Source organism: Aegilops tauschii, chromosome 1 (assembly GCF_002575655.3).
Source record: "Aegilops tauschii subsp. strangulata cultivar AL8/78 chromosome 1, Aet v6.0, whole genome shotgun sequence".
NCBI classification, from domain to species: Eukaryota; Viridiplantae; Streptophyta; class Magnoliopsida; order Poales; family Poaceae; genus Aegilops; species Aegilops tauschii.
In genome coordinates this window covers 141976346-141992416 of record NC_053035.3, presented here as the reverse complement: position 1 = coordinate 141992416, position 16071 = coordinate 141976346, and positions in this window count along the sequence as shown.

Genomic DNA, 16071 nt, shown 5'->3' with positions numbered 1-16071 from the left:
CGTGAACGAGGAACCTGTTGAGTACGCTTACGAGGATCAAGCTTTCGACAACTCTGAGAACCTTGCAGGCAAGATGACCATACCCTCGAAATCACTTCTATCTTTGCTTTGCTAGTTGTTCGTTCTCGTGCCATGCTCCGCTACCTACCACTTGCTATATCATGCCTCCCATATTGCCATGTCAGCCTCTAACCATCCTTTTCCTAGCAAACCGTTGTTTGGCTTAGTTACCGCTTTTGCTCAGCCCTTCTTATAGCGTTGCTAGTTGCAGGTGAAGATAAAGTTGGTTCCATGTTGGAACATGGATATTTTGGGATATCACAATATCTCTTATTATTTTAATGCATCTATATATTTTGGTAAAGGGTGGAAGGCTCGGCCTTATGCCTGGTGTTTTGTTCCACTCTTGCCGCCCTAGTTTGCGTCATACCAGTATTATGTTCCTTGAGTTTGCGTTCCTTACGCGGTTGGGTGATTTATGGGACCCCCTTGTCAGTTAGCCTTGAATAAAACTCCTCCAGCAAGGCCCAACCTTGGTTTTACCATTTGCCACCTAAGCCTTTCTCCCCCGGGTTTTCTAGAGCCCGAGGGTCATCTTTATTTTAAACCCCCGGGCCAGTGTTCCTCTGAGAGCTGGTCCAAACTAGAGCCCTTTGCAGCGCCACCTTGGGGAAACTCGAGGATTGGTTTTAGTTGTACGGACTGCTCATCCGGTGTGCCCTGAGAACGAGATATGTGCAGCTCCTATCGGGATTTGTTGGCACATTCGGGCGGCTTTGCTGGTCTTGTTTTACCATTGTCGAAATGTCTTGTAAACCGGGATTCCGAGACTGATCGGGTCTTCCTGGGAGAAGGTTTATCCTTCGTTGACCATGAGAGCTTATGATGGGCTAAGTTGGGACACCCCTGCAGGGTAATATCTTTTGAAAGCCGTGTCCGCGGTTATGAGGCAGATGGGAATTTGTTAATGTCCGGTTGTAGAGAACTTGTCACTTGACTTAATTAAAATACATCAACCGTGTGTGTACCCGTGATGGTCTCTTCTCGGCGGAGTCCGGGAATTGAACACGGTTTGAGTTATGTATGACGTAAGTAGGAGTTCAGGATCACTTCTTGGTCATTACTAGTTGACGACCGTTCCGTTGCTTCTCTTCTCGCTCTCTTTTGCGTATGTTAGCCACCATATATGCTTAGTGCATGCTGCAGTTCCACCTCATTACACCATCCTTTCCTATAAGCTTAAATAGTCTTGATATCGGGTGTGAGATTGCTGAGTCCTCGTGACTCACAGATTCTACCGAACAGTTGCAGGTGCCGACGATGCCAGTGCAGTTGATGAGATCGACCTCAAGTGGGAGTTCGATGAGGAACGTGGTCGTTACTATGTGTCTTTTCCTGATGATCAGTAGTGGAGCCCAGTTGGGACGATCGGGGATCTAGCATTTGGGGTTATCTTATTTTCATTTGGATCTTGACCGTAGTCGGTCTATGTGTGTATTTTGGATGATGTATGAATTATATTTATGTATTGTGTGAAGTGGCGATTGTAAGCCAACTCTTTATCCCATTCTTGTTCATTACATGGGATTGTGTGAAGATGACCCTTCTTGCGACAAAACCACAATGCGGTTATGCCTCTAAGTCGTGCCTCGACACGTGGGAGATATAGCCAAATCATGGGCATTACAAGTTGGTAATCAGAGCCATCCCCGACTTAGGAGCCCCCTGCTTGATCGAATCGCTGGCGTTGTTGAGTCTAGAACAAAAATGTTTTGAGTCTTAGGATTATATATATCGGAGAGTAGGATTCTTTTTACTCCTCAGTCCCTTCGTCGCTCTGGTGAGGTCTCCTGACGTAGAAGTTTTGACTCTTCTCTCCTCAAATTTCACAAAAAAAAATTTAGGATCACGCGGGTATCTTAGAATCGTTTCGATGGTTTTATGACGAGAACATTGTTCTTGGTGCCTCCTGACATTTAGGGGTTGTGGCAGTGTCCCGGGGAGTTGAGCTCCGAGGTGTTATCGTCACAATTTTATCGTTGCAGTTCTGGAATACCTGAGTTTCGCCGACATCGAAATCTCTTTTATGCAGTTGTTGGTGAGATCACCTCGATGCCACCCAGTACTGGGGCGGGAGTTCGGGAGTATTGCCATAACTCGTATAACGGATGCTTTTCGAAGGTTGAGGTACATGATTTCCGAAGGTTTCTTGGTTATGTGTTGACGGATGGATACAGCTAGATCTAGGGATTGCTAGTTTGGGTGATATATTTTGTGTCCCCTGTATCCCCAACACCAGATTGCATAACCAGAAAGTTTCGGGAGTTTATAGGTGGGAATTCAAGTAGCTCTTAGGATATCTTTCCGACAGACGCATGATATGAGATTGGGGTTCGACGTCTAGTGGTCCGCCTTTCCACGGTTGGTTTTACAGTGGTCTCGTAGTGTCTTAAAGAGTCCTTGGCTATGCCGACTCGGGGACGCTTCGTATGTCATGTGCACAGCCTTGTACATGATGGTGCTGTACGATCGAGCCCGTGTGGGCCCCACCACGAAAACTTCGGACGAAATCTCTATCATATGTTTGTTCCGGCTTATTCTGCAAGCCAATACTTTGTTTTGTTTTGAATTGTGGTATTCGAGTTGCTTCGAAGTCAAATGTTGATTCCATACCTTTTTCTAAGTGGCTTCTCACCTTATTGGAAGTGTGATGGTTTACTATGGAATTCATTCGTTCATCCTCGTTCGAATGTTTATTGTGAAGACTATATGCTGCAATTTCTATCCGTTGATTCTACTTGTCTATTTGTCTATCAAGATGCTAACGGATGTCACCCTCTTCAGGATGGCTCCGCCAACGCGTCAGAATCCGGATCACAATGAAGGGAGTCAGGCAAACCCTCCTCCACCACCTCCGCCTCCGGAGGCATGGCAAGCTATCATGGCAGCCACCAACGCCAATGCTCAGATGATTCTGCAACTCTTGCAAGAACGCACCCAAGGGCAAGGCAATCAAGGTCAAGGCAACAATCAGCCTCACTTCGCTACCCTCAACCAGTTTCTCGCAAATCAGCCCAAGTCTTTCAGCTACTGTGCCGAGGCCAGGGATGCCGATGATTGGCTCGTGGACATCAACAAGCATTTTGAATGTAGCAATGTCAGGCCTGAGGACTACGTCAAGTTCGCTTCTTTTCAGCTCAAGGACCAAGCTGCTGATTGGTATCAACAATACAAAGATTCCAGAGGAGGTCGTGTGATCACTTGGACTGACTTCTGTCGGGATTTCAAAGCGCACCACATTCCACAAAGTGTTGTTGAGAGCAAGCGTGAGGAGTTCCGCAATCTCAAGCAAGGCAACATGTCTGTGTATCAATTCAACATCCAGTTTCAGAAACTTGCTCGCTTCGCTAAACAAGACGTTCCTGATGAAAAGAGCATGATCTATCACTTCAGAGGTGGCCTTAGAGAGGATCTGCAGTTAGCTCTCGTTCTTGTTGAGCCTACTCAGTTTGATCAATTCTATAACATGGCACTGAAGCAAGAGGCTGCTCAGCTCAAGTGTGAGGCTTCTAAGAAGAGAGTCAGGGACGCAGTTCAGTCTTCTTCTTCCTCACTAGTGGCTGCTAAGCAACAGAAGTTCTGGTTGCCTCCTCCTCCTCCGTTTCGTCAGCCTTACCAGCAGAAGAACAAAAGTGGCCATGGATCTTCCCACTCTTCCAACTCTGGCTATCAGAACAAGTCTTAGAATCAAGCTCCAAAGTCCAATGCTCCTTATCATCGTCCACTCTCAGAGGTGACTTGCAACAAGTGTCAGCAGAAAGGTCACTATGCTAACAAGTGCTTCAACCAAAGGCGTCTTCCGCCTCCTCCTCCTGTCAGATCTTCCAGCAATGCAGTGGTCAAGCATAATGCCAAGTCTGCAAAGGTGAACATGATGAATGCAGCTCAAGCAGAGGAATCTACTGATGTGATAATGGGTAATCTCTCAGTTAATGATATTCCTGCAAAAGTTCTTTTGATACTGGTGCATCGCATTCTTTCATTTCAAGACCTTTTGTGGCTATGCATGATCTGGTTACTGAAGTATTGCCGAGTCCTCTGTCTATTGTTTCTCCGGCTCGACAACTGACTTCTCGAGCATTCGTTCGGGATTCCGTAATCAAGATGGGTGACTATAAATTTCTGGCCAAACCAATTGTTCTTGGTGACTCGGATATTGATCTTATTCTCGGGATGGACTAGCTTTCTAAGCACAAGGCTCAACTTGATTGTGCTGCCAGGGAAATTCAATTGACACACTCTTCTGAGGATGTTATCATTTATGCCGCTCGTGATGAAACCATTCGGTTATTTTCTCTCAATGAGAAGGGCGAATTGAATGCCATCTCTCAAATTCCAGTCGTTTGTGAGTACCAAGATGTCTTTCCAGAAGAGCTTCCGGGTATGCCTCCTCACCGGCCAGTTGAGTTCGTTATCGATCTTGAGCCGGGCACTGAACCCGTTTGCAAGCATCCATACAAGCTTGGACCCAAGGAGCTGAAGGAGTTGAAGAAACAGCTCGATGAACAAGAGCGTCTGGGTTTGATCAGATCGAGTTCTTCTCCATGGGGTTGTGGTGTTCTTTTTGTCCAGAAGAAGGATGACACGGACCGACTTTGTGTCGACTACCGTCCATTGAACAAGAAGACAATCAAGAACAAGTATCCACTTCCCAACATCAATGAGCTATTCGAGCAACTCAAAGGGGCTAAAGTATTCTCCAAGCTTGACCTTCGTATGGGTTATCATCAAATTCGCATTTGTGAAGAAGATATTCCCAAGACAGCATTCAGAACAAGCTTTGGTTCTTATGAATATACTGTCATGCCTTTCGGCCTTGTCAATGCTCCTCCAACATTCTCTCGGATGATGAATTTCATCTTCAACCCCTATACCAATGAATTCATTCTGGTGTATCTCGATGATATATTGGTCTTCTCCAAGAATAAGAAGGACCATGCCAAACATTTGCGATTGGTGCTCGACAAGCTCAGAGAGTATCAATTCTATGCGAAGTTTTCAAAATGTGATTTTTGGCTCGATGAAGTTCTTTACCTTGGTCACATCATCTCTGCCAAGGGCATCGCTGTTAATCCCGAGAAGGTGTCCGCAATTGTGAATTGGGAACCTCCTCAAAATGTCAAGCAGCTCCGCAGTTTTCTTGGTCTTGCAAGCTATTGCCAAAGATTCGTTGAGAATTTCTCTAAGATTGCAAAGCCTCTTTCCAACCTCCTGCAGAAGCATGTGAAGTATGGCTGGTCTCCTGAGTGTGACGTTCCTTCCAACACTCTCAAAGAGAAACTAGTCACAGCTCTTGTCTTAACTCCTCCTGACGAATCCAAGCCATTTGAAGTTTTCTGTGATGCTTCTCTCCAAGGTCTCGGTGCTGTGTTAATGCAAGAGAAGAAAGTGGTGGCCTATACCTCTCGTCAGTTGAAGCCCAATGAGAAGAACTACCCCACTCACGATCTTGAGTTGGCGGCAGTTGTCCATGCATTAATAACGTGGAGACATCTCTTGTTGGGAAGACAAGTGGACATATTCACCGATCACAAGAGTCTCAAGTACATCTTCACTCAGCCCAACCTCAACCTCAGGCAGACTCGATGGGTCGAAATGATTCAAGAGTACAATCCGAGTATTGAATATACTCCAGGCAAGGCCAATGTCATTGCAGATGCTTTAAGCAGGAAGGCTTATTGCAACAGCTTAATTCTCAAGCCTTTCCAACCGGATCTTTGTGAAGCTTTTCGCAAGCTAAATCTTCAAGTTGTTCCTCAAGGCTTTCTTGCCAACCTCATAGTCTCTCCTACTTTGGAAGATCAAATTCGTGAGGCACAACTTCTTGATGCCATGGTGAAGAAGGTGAAACGTCGTATCGACAAGGGTCTTTCCAAATACAAGTGCTATCGCATTGATGACAGAGACACTTTATTCTTCGAGGACCGGATTGTGGTTCCTAAAGGTGATCTAAGGAAAGTCATTATGAATGAGGCGCACAATTCTCTTCTGTCCATTCATCCTGGAAGTACGAAGATGTACCATGACCTCAAGCAGTCGTATTGGTGGACTCGAATGAAGCGAGAAATCGCTCAATTCGTGAATGAATGTGATGTCTCGAAGAGTGAAAGCAGAACACCAACGACCAGCTGGTCTCCTTCAACCTCTTGCTATCCCAGAATGGAAGTTTGATCATATCGAAATGGACTTCGTGACTGGATTTCCCAAGTCCAAGCGCGGAAATGATGCTATCTTCGTTGTCATCGACAAGCTTTCTAAAGTGGCTCATTTCCTTCCAATCAAAGAATCTATCACAACAGCTCAGTTGGCAGAGCTTTACACCTCCAGGATTGTCTCCTTGCACGGCATTCCACAATTGATTTCTTCAGATCATGGAAGCATCTTCACCTCTAAGTTCTGGGACTCCTTCCAGAAGGCCATGGGCACCAACATTCGCTTCAGCACAGCTTTCCATCCTCAAACTAGTGGCCAAGTAGAGCGAGTCAATCAAATTCTTGAAGATATGCTCAGGGCTTGTGTCATTTCCTTTGGCATGAAATGGGAAGATTGTCTTCCTTATGCCGAATTCTCCTACAACAACAACAACATCCAAGCAAGTTCGGGCAAGGCCCCATTCGAGATTCTCTATGGCAGAAAGTGCCGTACTCCTCTCAATTGGTCAGAGACTGGTGAACGCCAACTTCTTGGCAATGACTTAATCACAGAGGCTGAAGAAATGTGTAAAGTCATCCGTGATAATCTCAAAGCCACGCAATCGCGCCAGAAGAGTTACTATGATAGTAAGCACCGTGATTTGGCTTTCGAGATCGGAGACCATGTCTACCTCCGCGTCTCTCCAATGAAAGGCACTCGTCGCTTCAGTATCAAAGGGAAGCTTGCCCCTAGATACGTGGGTCCTTTCAAGATCATTGGCAAAAGAGGCGACCTCGCCTATCAACTTGAGCTTCCTCCCAACTTCTCGAACGTGCATGACGTGTTCCACGTGTCACAGCTCCGCAAGTGCTTCAAGACGCCTCAGCGCACTATCAACTTCGAAGAGATTGACCTTCAAAAAGATCTGTCTTATCATGAGCACCCCGTTGCTATTCTTGAAGAAACTGAGCGCAAGACTCGCAACAAGTCAATCAAATTTCTGAAAGTGAAGTGGTCGCACCATTCCGACCGAGAAGCCACCTGGGAACGCGAGGACCACCTCCGTTCCGAATATCCGGAGTTCTTTCAGTCCTAGATCTCGGGACAAGATCCTCTCGTAGTGGTGGAGTGTTGTAACACCCCGGATGTAACTTTCCATATTTGTAACTCCAACTCTTGCCATTTTCGGCTATGTGTTCTGATATTCCCTTCGTGGTCGGGTTTTGTTTGTTGTTTTGCATTTTGTTCATGTCATGCATCCCTTATCATGTCATCATGTGCATTGCATTTGCATACGTGTTCGTCTCTTGCATCCAAGCATTTTCCCCGTTGTCTGTTTTGCAATCCGGCGCTCCCATCTCCTCCGGCGCACCCCTCTTGTTTTCTTTCGTGAGCGGGTGTCAAACGTTCTCGGAATGGACCGAGGCTTGTCAAGTGGCCTTGGTATACCACCGGTAGACCACCGGTCAAGTTTCGTTCCATTTGGAGGTCGTTTGGTACTCCAACGGTTAACCGGGTAACCGCAAAGTCCGTTTGTGTGTGCAGAAAATACCCCTCTCTAAACAGCCCAAAACCCATCAAACTCTCTTCCATTCTCTAGGTCGTTCGATCACGATCGTGTGGGCGAAAACCGCATCTCATTTGGACTCTCCTAGCTTCCTCTACCTATATATTTGCATCTCTCCCGAAATCCTCCCGCAGTCCAAACCCTAGAAAAATCTCCTACCATCGCCGCCGGACGCGTCCGCTCCGGCCGGACGAAGCCGCCGCCACCCCAGCGGCCAATCCAGCGCTGCCACGTGGCCCGGCCACCGCCCCGTATGCCGCGGCCCGCCGAAGCCCGTGGCTGGCCCTCCCGGCCCGCGCGCCCGGCGCCCTCCTCCTCCGCGCCCGCGGCTGCCCTCGCCGCCCCGCGCCGCCGCGGCTCCCCACCGCCCGCCCACCAGCGCCGCCCCGTCGCCGACCGCCGCGTCGCCTCCTCCCGCACGCCGCCGCCCGCACCGCCGCCTCCTCCGCCGTCGTCCCCGACGCCCCCTCTCCCTCCGACGCCGGCTCCTTCCTCGCCGTCCTCTCCCTCGCCAGCGTCCCCGTCCAGCAGCTCCGGCGAGCTCGCGGCCGCCTGCTCCAGATCCGATCAAGGAGAATCTCGGGTTGACTTTTTCCCCCTCCCGTTTTCTGTCCTAGAATTTTGACAATATATGCACCTGTTCAACGCATCCTAACTCTCTACATATAGCTCCGTTTCGTGCGTGTAATATATCGAATTGTTCGCCTCGTGATGCTCTACATTTTGTTCAATTGCACCATGTTCATTAGAGTTCATCTTGATGCCCAAATATCTGGTGCAAGAGTGCTACTTGCTGTTAACTGCTGTTACTTAGCAGTACTTGGAGATTTGTTATTTTTGTTGCATTTAATCTGTGCATCTTATGAGTATGAGCTCCACATGTGTTTTGTTGTATGCCATGCCACCTTTACAGAGGTATATGCCATGTATTTTTGTGATCTCTGTGGTGACTAGCACAAGCATGCAAACTAGGCTCCGTAATGTTTCTGATTTCAGGGACTTGGTAATTGTCCTGCCTGCTGTTATTTTGTTGCCATGTACACTTGATGCTACAGAAAGATCCATGCATATTTTGGAGATGTTCAGTAAGGATGTTTTGTAGCTATTGTTGTAATTGATCTATTCCTGCCCTTGTTTTCATTTATGGAGTGCCATAGCATGACTCAATCTTGCTCTACTTGTGCTATAAAATATTTCTGGCAGATTGTTTACGTGTTATTCAATTTTCCCAAGCTTGTTGTAGTTGTCTCATACATGCTATGTATTTGCTCTTGCCATGGATAGCTTCATAAACATGCCATCGTGCTGTAGGTATGCTTGTTTTGTAATGCATTGCTTTGTGGTGAGTGCATCAAGCTCACCAAGATGCTTTCATATTATTGTTTCTGCCATGCTCTGTTTTTCGGCCGTCTGAAATCTTGTTTTACCATTGTCGAAATGTCTTGTAAACCGGGATTCCGAGACTGATCGGGTCTTCCTGGGAGAAGGTTTATCCTTCGTTGACCGAGAGAGCTTATGATGGGCTAAGTTGGGACACCCCTGCAGGGTAATATCTTTCGAAAGCCGTGCCCGCGGTTATGAGGCAGATGGGAATTTGTTAATGTCCGGTTGTAGAGAACTTGTCACTTGACATAATTAAAATACATCAACCGTGTGTGTAGCCGTGATGGTCTCTTCTCGGTGGAGTCCGGGAATTGAACACGGTTTGAGTTATGTATGACGTAAGTAGGAGTTCAGGATCACTTCTTGGTCATTACTAGTTGACGACCGTTCCGTTGCTTCTCTTCTCGCTCTCTTTTGCGTATGTTAGCCACCATATATGCTTAGTGCATGCTGCAGTTCCTCCTCATTACACCATCCTTTCCTATAAGCTTAAATAGTCTTGATCTCGCGGGTGTGAGATTGCTGAGTCCTCGTGACTCACAGATTCTACCGAACAGTTGCAGGTGCCGACGATGCCAGTGCAGTTGATGAGATCGACCTCAAGTGGGAGTTCAATGAGGAACGTGGTCGTTACTATGTGTCTTTTCCTGATGATCAGTAGTGGAGCCCAGTTGGGATGATCGGGGATCTAGCATTTGGGGTTATCTTATTTTCATTTGGATCTTGACCGTAGTCGGTCTATGTGTGTATTTTGGATGATGTATGAATTATATTTACGTATTGTGTGAAGTGGCGATTGTAAGCCAACTCTTTATCCCATTCTTGTTCATTACATGGGATTGTGTGAAGATGACCCTTCTTGCGACAAAACCACAATGCGGTTATGCCTCTAAGTCGTGCCTCGACACGTGGGAGATATAGCCGCATCGTGGGCGTTACATTCCGGTAACCCCTCGATACTCCGGTAAAATACCTGAACTACTCGAAACCATTCTGATGTCCGAATACTACCTTCCAATATATGAATCTTTACCTCTCGACCATTTTGAGACTCCTCATCATGTCTGTGATCTCCTCTGGGACTCCGAACAAACTTCGGTCACCAAAACATATAACTCATAATACAAATCATCATCGAACGTTAAGCGTGCGGACCCTACGGGTTCGAGAACTATGTAGACATGATTGAGACACATCTCCGGTCAATAACCAATAGCAGAACCTGGATGCTCATATTGGTTCCTACATATTCTACGAAGATCTTTATCGGTCAAACCGCAATAACAATATACGTTATTCCCTTTGTCATCGGTATGTTACTTGCCCGAGATTCGATCATCGGTATACTCATACCTAGTTCAATCTCGTTACCGGCAAGTCTCTTTACTTGTTTTGTAATGCATCATCCCGCAACTAACTCATTAGTCACATTGCTTGCAAGGCTTATAGTGATGTGCATTACCGAGAGGGCCCAGGGATACCTCTCCGATACTCGGAGTGACAAATCCTAATCTCGATCTATGCCAACCCAACAAACACCTTCGGAGACACCTATAGAGCATCTTTATAATCACCCAGTTACGTTGTGACGTTTGATAGCAGACAAGGTGTTCCTCCGGTATTCGGGAGTTGCGTAATCTCATAGTCAGAGGAATATGTATAAGTCATGAAGAAAGCAATAGCAATAAAACTTAACAATCATTATGCTAAGCTAACGGATGGGTCTTGTCCATCACATCATTCTCTAATGATGTGATCCCGTTCATCAAATGACAACACATGTCTATGGTCAGGAAACTTAACCATCTTTGATCAACGAGCTAGTCAAGTAGAGGCATACTAGGGACACTCTGTTTTGTCTATGTATTCACACATGTACTAAGTTTCTGGTTAAAACAATTCTAGCATGAATAATAAACATTTATCATGATATAAGGAAATATCAATAACAACTTTATTATTACCTCTAGGGCAAATTTCCTTCAATGGGCCCCCGGCAGACCTCCGGTGCCCATCTTTGGCTATGTGGTGCGTTTTGACCTGGAAAAATAACAAGGAAGCTTTCAGGACGAAGCGCTGCCATCTCGAGGTGGAACCTGGGCAGAACCAATCTAGGGCTCCGGTGGAGCTGTTCTGCCGGGGAAACATCCCTCCGGGAGGGGGAAATCGAAGCCATCGTCATCACCAATGATCCTCTCATTGAGAGGGGGTCAATCTCCATCAACATCTTCACCAGCACCATCTCCTCTCAAACCCTAGTTCATCTCTTGTATTCGATCTTGGTCCCAAAACCTCAGATTTGTACCTATGGGTTGCTAGTAGTGTTGATTACTCCCTGTAGTTGATGCTAGTTGGTTTATCCGGTGGAAGATTATATTTTTCAGATCCTTCATGATAATTAATACTCCTCTGATCTTGATAATGAATATGTTTTGTGAGTAGTTACGTTTGTTCCCGAGGACATGGGAGAAGTCTTGTTATAAGTAATCATGTGAATTTGGTATTTGTTCGATATTTTGATGAGATGTATGTTGTCTCTCCTCTAGTGGTGTTAAGTGAACATCGACTACATGATACTTCACCATTATTTGGGCCTAGGGGAAGGCACTGGGAAGTAATAAGTAGATGATGGGTTGCTAGAATGACAGAAGCTTAAACCCTAGTTTATGCGTTGCTTCGTAAGGGGCTGATTTGGATCCATATGTTTCATGCTATGGTTAGGTTTACCTTAATACTTCTTTCGTAGTTGCGGATGCTTGCGTGAGGAGTTAATCATAAGTGGGAGGCTGTCGAAGGAAGGGCAGCACCCAAGCATCGGTATGAAGGAAATATGCCCTAGAGGCAATAATAAAGTTGTTATTTTATATTTCCTTATATCATGATAAATGTTTATTATTCGTGCTAGAATTGTAATAACCGGAAACTTGATACATTCGTGGATACATAGACAAAACACCGTGTCCCTAGTAAGCCTCTACTAGACTAGCTTGTTATCAAAGATGGTTAAGTTTCCTAACCATAGACATGTGTTGTCATTTGATGAATGGGATCACATCATTAGGAGAATGATGTGATGGACAAGACCCATCTGTTAGCTTAGCATATTAATCGTTCAGTTTTATTGCTATTGCTTTCTTCATGTCAAATACATATTCCGTCGACTATGAGATTATGCAACTCCCGGATACCGCAGGAATGTCTTGTGTGCTATCAAATGTCACAACGTAACTAAGTGATTATAAAGATGCTCTACAGGTATCTCCGAAGGCGTTTGTTGGGTTGGCATAGATCGAGATTAGGATTTGTCACTCCGAGTATCGGAGAGGTTTCTCTGGGCCCTCTCGGTAATACACATCATAAGAAGCCTTGCAAGCAATGTGACTAATGAGTTAGTTGCGGGATGATGTATTACGGAACGAGTAAAGAGACTTGTCGGTAACAAGATTGAACTAGGTATGAAGACACCAACGATCGAGTCTCGGGCAAGTAACATACCGATGACAAAGGGAATAACGTATGTTGTCATTACGGTTTTACCGATAAAGATCTTCGTAGAATATGTAGGAACCAATATGAGCATCCAGGTTCCGCTATTGGTTATTTACCAGAGAGGTGTCTCGGTCATGTCCACATAGTTCTTGAACCCATAGGGTCCGCACGCTTAACGTTCGATGATGATTTTGTATTATATGAGTTATGTGATTTGGTGACCGAATGTTATTCGGAGTCCCGGATGAGATCACGGACATGATGAGGAGTCTCGAAATGGTCGAGAGGTAAAGATTCATATATAGGACGATTATATTCGGACACCGGAAGTGTTCTGGAGGGTACCGGGTACTTATCGGGTCACCAAAAAGGAGTTTCGGGCACCCCTGGCAAAGATAAGGGTCTTATGGGCCAAGTGAGGGAACACGCCAGCCCTGGTGCTCCCCTATAGAGGCCAGCCCTATGAGGAGGAGAAGGAAAGAGGGGAGGGGAAGGAAAGTGTGGATTAGGATTTCTACTTCCTTCCCTCTCCCCCCTCTTTCCTTCCACCTCGGTTATATATGGCAGGGGGCGGCTTGGGAGGGACTCCAAGTAGGATTCCTACTACTTGGTGCGCCCCCCTTGGCTGCCCCCTCTCCCTCCCACCTATATATATGAGGGTGGGAGGCGCCTAGAACACAGACAAACAATTGTTAGCCGTGTGCGGCGCCCCCCTCGACAGTTTATGCCTCCGGTCATATCTTCATAGTGCTTAGGCGAAGCCCTGCATGGATCACTTCACCATCACCGTCACCACGCCGTCATGCTGACGGAACTCTCCCTCGACACTTTACTGGATCAAGAGTTTGAGGGACATCATCGAGCTGAACGTGTGTAGAACTCGGAGGTGTCGTACGTTCGGTGCTTGATCTGTCGGAACGAGAAGAAGTTCGACTACATCAACCGCGTCGTCAAACGCTTCTGCTTTCGGTCTACGAGGGTATGTGGAAACACTCTCCCCTCTCGTTGCTATGCATCTCCTAGATAGATCTTGCGTGAGCGTAGGAAATTTTTGGAAATTGCATGCTACGTTTCCCAACAGTGGCATCAGAGCCAGGTCTATGCGTAGATGATATGCATGAGTAGAACACATAGAGTTGTGGGCGGCGAGGGAGTCCTGGATTAAGGGGTCCTCGGGTGTCCGGGCTATGTGATATGGGCCGGACTGATGGGCCGTGAAGATACAAGGAAGAAGTCCTTTGCCCGTGTCCGGATGGGACTCTCCTTTGCGTGGATGGCAAGCTTGACGTCCGGATGTGTAGTTTCCTTTCTCTGTAAACCGACTCTATACAACCCTAGGCCCCTTCGTGTCTATATAAACCGGAGAGTTTAGTCCATAGAGGCTATCAGAATTTACATAGGCTAGACATCTAGGGTTTAGCCATTACGATCTCGAGGTAGATCGACTCTTGTAACCCCTATAGTCATCAAAGGAAATCAAGCAGGAAGTAGGGTATTACCTCCATTAAGAGGCCCGAACCTGGGTAAACATCGTGTCCCCCTCGTCTCCTGTTACCTTCAATCCTCACACGCACAATTCGGGACCCCCTACCCGAGATCGGCCGGTTTTGACACTGGCATTGGTGCTTTCATTGAGAGTTCCACTGTGCCGTCAACGGAAGGCTCGATGGCTTGTTCGATCATCAACAACGATGTTGTTTCCAGGGAAACTTTTCTCCCCGGTCAAATTTTTGGGTTTGGCGGCTTCGCTCTACGTGCCAATTGAATTGGACACCTCGAACAGATCGATAGCTACGCCCCTGGTCATCAGATCAGTTTTGGGAACCTGAATATGTCGCTGATATCTGAGGAGACTTGATCTTTGAAGGGTTCATGGCCTCGACCACCGCTCCGGTCTCAGATCCGGAGCAAACTGTCAGGTCCGAAGAGGGGAGTTTGGAGCCCACCAGACTCTGTGCTATTATGAAGCTCACTACCGGAGATCCAAAGGCGATTGTGTCATCGGCAAGCCCGGAGTCAGACTGGGTCCCCCCTATCATTGGAAGGCCAGACTCGCCCTGGGACTCTAGCTCCGAGCTATCGAAGTCCGCGCCAAGTAAGCATGGCCATGAGACTTTTACCCTGCCTAGCTCTGCGGACTCTCGTTTCCCCATCCAAACCTTGCTCTTAAACGAGGCTCTGGACTTAATGCGACCCCTCGCCATTACAGAGGAATCACCTCCGAACTACGCCCAGCCCGGATTAGGGCTGAGAGCGGGGAATTTTATGCCCCACCCACCACCCACTTCATAGCCACTGTCGAAGACCTAACCGACATGCTGGATTACGCCTCCGAAGACATCGACGGCATGGACGATGATGCCGGAGACAAACAAAGCCAAGACCCGCCATTTACCGGACGTTGGACGGCCACATCCACATACTCCGTGTACATGGTGGATACACCCAAAGAGAATGACGATGAAGGCAGGAAGGATCTGGTTGAGGACAAACCTGCTGAGGTACCACTGAAACATCGACGCCATCGACGCCGCTCAAAATCACGTCGCGAAAAGAATAGCAATACCAGCACCGGAGACAATAATACTCCGGAGAATGCCGAAGACCTCGAAGCCCCCGTCGAGCCAACATCCAAACATGATGATTGGGAGGAGGGGCAAGTTAACCCCGATGAGCCAGTCGGGAATGAGGACTCGGAGGATAGTAACTATCTACTGATATCTGAGGATGATGTGAGCCTCGGCGATGAAGACTTCATCGTGCCAGAGGAACCCCTCGAGCAGGAGCGCTTTAAGCGCCAGCTAATCGCAACTGCGAGAAGCCTAAAAAAGAAGCAACAACAGCTCCAAGCCGAATAGGATACACTCAATGACAGATGGACCCAGGTCCTAGCTGCCGAAGAATATGGCCTCCAACGCCCAACAATGAGTTATCCGAAGCGTCGGCTACTACCACAATTTGACGACGAGACCCTCGAGCCAATACCGTCAAGACATGACCGCACTGATGTACCAGACCGGCCGCCACGTGGGCGAGATAAAGAGGCCACCTACGCCGAACACCAACCCGCACCACCTCGCCGTAGAGGCAGAGAGACATCGGCTCCAGGATACACCTACGACCTATGACAGGATCTGGACAATAGAGCAGACCAAGCCAGATCAATCTATGGATCAAGGGGACATGCCCAAACGCGAGAAGACGGCCATCAGGCCTGGAGCAATAGGCACAACCTCACCCGGGCCGAAAACCGCATACAGATGTCATCCGAACTCCGTCGTGACGTTGCCCGATACAGAGGTGCCGCACACCCCTTATGCTTCACCAATGAGGTAATGCAGCACCAGTTCCCAGAGGGGTTTAAACCTGTAAATATCGAATCATACGACGACACGACGGATCCCGCGGTATGGATTGAAGATTTCCTTTTCCATATCCAC